Below are 8,236 nucleotides of genomic sequence, written 5' to 3'. Positions count from 1 at the left end.
TGATACGGTATTCACTGAAAATCATGACAAATTTTCCTTTGCTCCCCCACTGAATATGGTGGAGGAAAAAAAAGTGGATCTGAAAGAGAATGAAATGAAAATTTCCGACACAAAAATTCGACCGAACAATTTTGCATGGTGGCAAAATCAACGTTACCTGTTATAGAAGGGAATGAGGGTAGAGCTACCATCCACAAAAAAAAAATTGCCACCTCCTCGGTGAAAATAATGAATCACCATAAATTGAAAATATCTCATGGTGCCATATATTAAAATTAAAACACATAATGGAGGAAATAAAACGATAGAGAGTTGGGGTATAATCCGCACTTTTAATTAGACACATCCAAATTAATAGGCTGAAAAGAAAAGAGAAGCCACAATAATTCATATTAGTGGTTTATTGTTTCCCAAACCAAATGTACGGAAAAAATATTGAGAACAATGAGATACGATCTATATTTTTTTTTGGCCCAGTAAACATCATCTGAATTTTTGCAATATAACCCAACTTTTTCACTCTCTCTGCCCAGGAAATCCCTGTTCGTGAAACCTTCACAGAAAAAAAAGCTCAAATGAATTTATGTTGAGTGAAATTAAGTTAAAAGCTTTTCCATATAAAATGTGGTATGTGTCTCCTTTCGCGCCAAAAAAGTTACCAACAACCAACGTGAATGTGAGGGAGTGAATGAGAAGGAACCCTCTCTCACTAAATTGGGTTGTTGACTACAATTTCAAATCCTCTTCATTTTCCTCTACTGGACTCGCTCTCACTTTTGCCTTTTCCACTTAATCCACTGGCTTGTAATTAGAATTAATAAAATTTCAACACAATTTCAATTTTAATATTTTCTGGACACTGCCAGCCACGAACACCCCCAGAAATTGGTCAAGCTGCCCAGAATTGAACTCTATTCTAGTTTTAAGAGTAAATTAACTTGAGTATTTTTGTCATACTGGGAAGGAGTTTTTAGTTTAAAGCTTTATGGAATTTATGGAATACCTTTAATATGTAATGAACAATCACTTCACTTTGGGAAACTAGAATATTAAATTAAATTTAATTACAGGAGGTCCTGGGATTGTGCATATTTTCAGGACCGATAAAAATCATGCAAAATTGTTTTATGCAAATAGGAAATATGTAAGGGGAGATTGTGCAGCTTCGTAGGGAAAAAGATGTCCAAGATTTAAGATTTTTTACTGAATGCCACACAAACCAAATCAAGTACATCACTATGTCAAAATCTCTTACTTATTAGGTTCATAATTCCGCATCACAAAATTCCTGGAAGTCCTTGGATTTTCCTCTACAGAAAAATGAAAATGTAGTGGCTTACTCAGCTTATTTACCTTCGTACAACATTTTGCCACCTATGTAAGCCTCATTGTCCCCGGAAACATTAGGGGAGACTGGGGCAAAAAGTCACAAAACGGATATTTTGTTTTTTTACAAGCTACCCGAGTACCTCCAAAATTTCTAATTAGCACAGTTTTTTACAAAATTTACCGCTCTACAACTCTGTGAAAGTCCTTTTCTTCTGTTTCGTAAGGAAATATATTTATCGAGCCGTTTTCTAAAAGGTAATTCTGTGATCATTCTCAAAAATGCTGGGGCAAATAGTATCAGGCATAAGATATTATCACATTTTGATTCGCTTTATTACAGGATTCCTTAAATTTAAGCTAAATTCCTAGATTACATATTAGGTGAGATTCTTAACAATCTCACCTACTATAATCCTAACAAAATTTCATGTCGTCCGATCGACCTCAAACTTGGCCAAAATGTGTTTCGCCACTTCCTGATCACGAATATATATGTGGCTATTTTACGTTCCCGGCCGGCCGGCCGGCCGCTCTTTGGAGCTTAATAGCTCCTAAACTAAAAAAGATATCGACTTGCGGTTTTCGGCAAAGGTTATATATTGGGTGAAAATTGCAACTTGGTGCATTGACCCCCCACCCCCCACCCCTCCTTCCGCCATTTTGAAGAGCCCCCTTTTTTTGTTTTCTCAATAGCTCCGCCCCTATGGCATCGAGCGGGTTAAAATAATAGTATGTTATAGCTGGGCCTTAGAGCTTTCCATCAATACCAAACTTAAGGTCCCCCGACCCCCCTGACCCGAGCTATAAGGGTCCAAAAAAAATTTCTTAAAATGGCCATAACTCCGGTTCTAATTATCAGAATTTAAAAAGTGAGGGCTTTTTGGAAAGCTCTCGTGAAATGCCACTTCCCCTTCTAACATCGCAAGTTCATAAAACCACCGCTAGGGGCGCTATTATTAAAAAGAAAATTTTTAAATCTTATAAGTTAAATAACTCAAAAATTCCATTGTGCATCGGGCTGAAATTTTAGTATGTTGTAGCCGTTGATTACACTGTGCAACAATTTCAAACTTTTTTTTTGTCGCCGGGTTCTCATGCTACTTTTTCTATTGCTAGGGTCAAATGATTTACGAAAATACTTATCATTTTGATTTCATTTGGATTTTGCGACTGGTATTTACGAAAAACGGTTTTTTCCGTTTTTTGATACTTGGATGCCTATATCTCCGAATCTACTGAACCGATTTATTTCTCACTAAGGAATAATTTGTTCTCCTTTAGATGCCCGATAAATCCTCTGAACAGATGAAGTTCGTACAACCGACACCAGGGGCGCTGTAGTCCCATAAATGTCAGAAAACATGTAAAAATCGAAATTTGTAGCAACTTTGATCAAGAATATCTCGAAAACTAAAACTGTTCTTAACAATCTTATTTATGGGTTTGATAGAGAATTTTATTAGCTATATTTTTGTTCATATACAACTTTTTGCTCAGATTATTTTTTAGCCTCGAAATAGAGGTTCAAACGAAAAATGAGCACCCAGCCAACTAGAGAAAACCCTCATTATTTCACACATTTTGACTTTTTCTTTTCAAGTTGAGGTAAATCCAGGATATTTTCATACTTTTTCTAAATTGCATAAGTTTAATAAATATATACATATTTTTTCTTTTACATCGGAAAATTTCTTAGCCCAAGATACACAGTCTCAAAGATGGCGTGACGCGCTTCATATTTCACTTGTGATTTTTGACAAAAATTTTAAAGTGCTCTATTTCGGGAAGAGGCTAAGATATTTTTTTGCTATTTTTTTTAAAAATCTGAAATGTAATTTTATTCTCTTTACAGGCGACTACAAACTTTCCCCTATCATTGTAGGCAGGAACGTCAAAATTTAAAAAAAAATGAATTTGTTTATGAAAATTGATTCTAATGTATAGACATCATAAAACGACATACTATTGATTTTTTTTTAAATTAAAAAGTATATTATTAACATTAAAAACTACATTCCCTCAAAGAAAGAGGGTCCACTTTTTTGTTGAACTACTTAATTTTTTTTTTTTTGGAAATTCCCCAAAACAATTGAGTAGTTAAACTCAAAAATGGATAGACTTCTTTTCAGGGAGTATAGCACCACAATAGTATTTACCAAAAGGAAAAATATTGAAACTTTTGGATTTGGTATTTAAAAAAAAGAGTCCAAAAAATTTTTTTTTGTCAAAAACAAAACTTTAACATATATTTGGCACATATACTCTATTTTGAAAATGTTTTAGACTTTTATTGCGAAATATATAAATAAAAAGTCCAGTACGACTCTGATAGTATTAATTCCTAAAAATTTCAAACACAGTGAAAAATATGTAAAAATATGTAAAATTTCAAATTTAATGTCAAACTTTTAAACTACTTTTGTCGAGTAACAATCTGAGTCAATTTTGAATGAGTGAAATAGTAACTTCAACAAGAAAAATAACTTAGAATATTGCAGACATGACATGTGTTGAATCTATTGGAGTCGTACTGTATTTTTTTCGAAAAGTAAAGTGATCAAAGTCTAAAACATTTTTAAAAAAAATAGCGTATATGTACTAAAAATGTGAAAAACTTTTGTTTTTACCAAAAAAAAAATTTGAACTTTTTTTTCTTTTAAATACCAAATCCAAAAGTTTCAATATTTTTCCTTTTGGTAAATACTATTGTGGTGCTATACTCCCTGAAAAGAAGTCTATCCATTTTTGAGTTTAACTACTCAATTGTTTTGGGGAATTTCCAAAAAAAAAAAAATTAAGTAGTTCAACAAAAAAGTGGACCCTCTTTCTTTGAGGGAATGTAGTTTTTAATGTTAATAATATACTTTTTAATTTAAAAAAAAATCAAAAGTATGTCGATTTATGGTGTCTATACACTAGAATCAATTTTCATAAACAAATTGCCTTTTTTTTATTTTGACGTTGCTTCCTACAATGATAGGGGAAAGTTTGGAGACGCCTTTAAAGAGAATAAAATTACATGTCAGATTTAAAAAAAAAATAGCAAAAAATATCTTGGCCTCTTCCCGAAATAGAGCACTTTAAAATTTTTGTCAAAAATCACAAGTGAAATATGAAGCGCGTCACGCCATCTTTGAGACTGTGTATCTTGGGCTAAGAAATTTTCCGATGTAAAAGAAAAAATATGTATATATTTATTAAACTTATGCAATTTAGAAAAAGTATGAAAATATCCTGGATTTACCTCAACTTGAAAAGAAAAAGTCAAAATGTGTGAAATAATGAGGGTTTTCTCTAGTTGGCTGGGTGCTCATTTTTCGTTTGAACCTCTATTTCGAGGCTAAAAAATAATCTGAGCAAAAAGTTGTATATGAACAAAAATGTAGCTAATAAAATTCTCTATCAAACCCATAAATAAGATTGTTAAGAACAGTTTTAGTTTTCGAGATATTCTTGATCAAAGTTGCTACAAATTTCGATTTTTACATGTTTTCTGACATTTATGGGACTACAGCGCCCCTGGTGTCGGTTGTACGAACTTCATCTGTTCAGAGGATTTATCGGGCATCTAAAGGAGAACAAATTATTCCTTAGTGAGAAATAAATCGGTTCAGTAGATTCGGAGATATAGGCACCCAAGTATCAAAAAACGGAAAAAACCGTTTTTCGTAAATACCAGTCGCAAAATCCAAATGAAATCAAAATGATAAGTATTTTCGTAAATCATTTGACCCTAGCAATAGAAAAAGTAGCATGAGAACCCGGCGACAAAATCATCGTTGCACAGTGTTATACTTATCAAACAAAAAAAACCTTAAGTCGATCTAAAACCCCTGACCCGAGCTATAAGGGGTCAAAGTTCGAACATTGACCGGCCTCTATCTCCGGTTTTAACTAACATAGCGACCTAAATTTTACCTTTTTGGTTTCGTCTCGATGAGCACTTTCAGATGGAAGTTCAAAAAGTCACCACAGGTGGCGCTGTGATAGCGTCAAAATTCATCGAAATCCAAAGTCACTTTTCTCAAAAACGGCATTGTGCAAGTTAATGAAATTTTAGTATGTTGTAGTCCAGTCTAGGACGTTTCTAAAATGGTGCAAATGTGCGCTGTGGTTAAAACAGAACCGGAGATATGAGGGGTCAAATTTCACAAAATTCAAAAAATCATATCTCCGGTTCTATGTGACCGATTTTGATGAATGAGGGTTTAAACGAAAGATCTCACCAAATACTACAACTTTCTAAAATATTTGAACTTCGTGGGACCAACACCAGGGGCGCCACAGTCGAAAAACCAATTTCAATATCACATAACCTCAATTATCTCGACTGTCGCTGAACCGATTTTGATGATTACTTCGACATAATTATAGAGGACATTTGTCTCTACATTTCGTCCATACATCATTTTCCGCTCAGACTACGCTATCACTCCGATTTTGCCGTTTAAGTGTGAAAAAATTGATTTTTCCCATAATAACGCTTTGAAATCACTCAGATGCCAATTTGACTGCCTCTACTCCACAAAGACACTTAAAATATGGTTTTAAATGGAAAGTCATACAAAATACAACAATTCTTTGATATAGTTGAAGTTCAACAAATGAACACTTGGGGCACTCTGGATGAAAAAACGAGTTAAGAAACAAAAAACCTCGCTTATCTTGGATTCTGAGTAATCGATGAGATCATGTTCTATAGGAAAATTATAGAGTACATTCTGGTCTACATTTCACCCATATATCACTTTTGTGCCAGTTCATCCCAATCCTTGATATTTTGGTTTAAATACAAAATTTGTATAATTTCACGAATTTGATTCAAGATAACTGAATGGCGACTCACAATTTCAGCTCTAAATCGAATTTGCATGCACTCCGAGTTAGTTCACGTTAAGAATCTCACCTACATAAGCCGGTTAGGATTATCCGTCCCTTTTTATAGGAAATTTATTCTTCTACACATTTGTAAAACACCGTTTTCTCTATCTGAGCGAAAAAAGCGCATTTTAAGCTATTTTACAAAAAACACTCAAAAGACTGCAAATCGTTTGACCAATGCAAACAACAAGCGGCGACACATAGCATTAACGTTTCTTTTCACCGTGGTACATTACAAATTTTATTCAGTTTTTGTTACTTTTTGATCCATAGCTTTTGTTACTTTTTACCCCATGTGGTCGTTTTTAATAAAAGGATTTCTGGAGAACAGAATTTTTGTAAAATTCTAAAATAGATAGCGGATTCGTATTCAAAGAATATCCAGATAATTTGGGAAATATTCACCAGTGCATCAAATTTAATATAAGTAGCTAATAATTGATATCTTCTGCACGGAAAATATTTCAAAAATATGGCTAAAAATTTCGATACTTTTTATTTTCTAAATTCCATGTTCAAATTCTAAGAAACATACAACATCGAAAAATGTCTATGGAAGCTATCTATGGAAAAAATTTTAAGCCGCTTTCGTATTTAACTTGGAAGATATTGGTTTTTTTTGCCCCAGTGTCCCCTACACTGGACACAAAAATTTGCACATCACTACCTAGCTGGAATTTTCATCTACTTGCTTTCCCCATTTGTAGGAGGTATCACGCATTACAAAATCTATTTTATGCTATTTTAGCTGAGATTCTTTACAATCTCAGCTTTTGTGGTCCTAGGTGAAATCCGACCTCGTCAGATCGGGCCCAAATTTTGGATGTACACGTTTTGACACTCATAGATCACGAAAATCATGTGTGCTAAAAAACGATTTTCGTGGACGTCCCGTCCGTCCGTCCGTAGTATAACCACTTCTGGTGAGCAAATGGAGAGAGATATCGACAAGCGGTTTTCGGCAAAGGTTAAATGTCGATGGGCGGCTAGAAGTAGGTGATGTCAGGTCCACCCCCACCCCCCCTACTGCCATTTTGGAATACCCCTAAATTTTGTTTTTTCAATAACTCAGCCCCTGTGGAATCGGTCGATCTTAAATTTTAGTATGTTATAGCTAGATCTAAGAGCTTTCGATCAGTACTAAAACTTAAATTATCCCGACCCCCCTGGCCAGAGCTAGAATGGGTTAAAAATTCAATTTTCGAATGGAAATATCTCCGATTATAATTATCGGAATTTGAAAAATTTTAGTGTTTTGGAAAGCTGTCATGGAGTACTACACCCCAATTTCATCCAATTTAATCGAAGGTCCGATTGATCGCAAAATCAATTTTCGAAAATTTAATTTCGAATATTTCGAAAACTAGACAATGCTTTTTCTTTAAATTTTAGTATGTTATAGCTAAGGTCGAGACCTTTCCAACGGTGGGTCACACTCCTCCCTCGATGTTCCCTGACCCGCGCTATTATCAAAAATGTATTGACCTGACTGCATTTTTGGTGTTTATGATGCGATTTCGATGAAATTTTAGTATATCTTGTATCTGAGATCGAGATGTTTCTAACGATGGGTCCTATCCGTTTCTACACCAACTTACTGTACCCCGACCCTTACTATATCCATACGGACTGGACCCTATCTCCAATGTTTATTAAGCGATTTCAACGAACTTTTTTTTTTCTTTTGTTGGTCTTCCCCAATCAGACTATTTAAAATAGTAAATAACCAGTGATAAGCCCAGATAAGCTGAGATTCTTTACAGGTGACCTCGAAATGCGTGCAACTCGGGGTGCTTGCAACTCGGAATTCGTGAAAATTCGATTGTGAATTGAATTTTGGGGGTAAAGAATCGCGTCGAGCCAACTTTATCCATTTCGGTGTCCGAGAACCGTTTTCTCGACGCGATTCTTTACCCCCAAAATTCAATTCGCAATCGAATTTTCACGCATTCCGAGTTGCAAAACTTTCCATTTGCAAAACTTTCCGGGGTTTGCAACATTTCGAGTTGCAAATTCCAAGTTCTCG

General features: G+C 34.5%; 1 protein-coding gene across 1 annotated transcript in view; it reads right to left on the bottom strand.

Moving 5' to 3' along the window:
• Positions 1-312: 312 nt before the first annotated feature.
• The window catches only part of LOC129808245 (ATP-dependent RNA helicase DHX33), a 67,931-nt gene continuing 60,007 nt past the window's right edge, over positions 313-8,236 (bottom strand). Inside the window, exon 7 of the mRNA XM_055858067.1 lies at positions 313-359. The gene's annotated coding sequence lies outside the window, so the exon portion shown is untranslated. The remainder of the gene's footprint in view (positions 360-8,236) is intronic.

The sequence above is a fragment of the Phlebotomus papatasi genome, chromosome 3 (genome assembly GCF_024763615.1).
Source record: "Phlebotomus papatasi isolate M1 chromosome 3, Ppap_2.1, whole genome shotgun sequence".
In the NCBI taxonomy this organism is placed as follows: domain Eukaryota; kingdom Metazoa; phylum Arthropoda; class Insecta; order Diptera; family Psychodidae; genus Phlebotomus; species Phlebotomus papatasi.
Note: the sequence above shows the minus strand (reverse complement) of the source record. Positions and strands in the feature narration are given on the sequence as shown.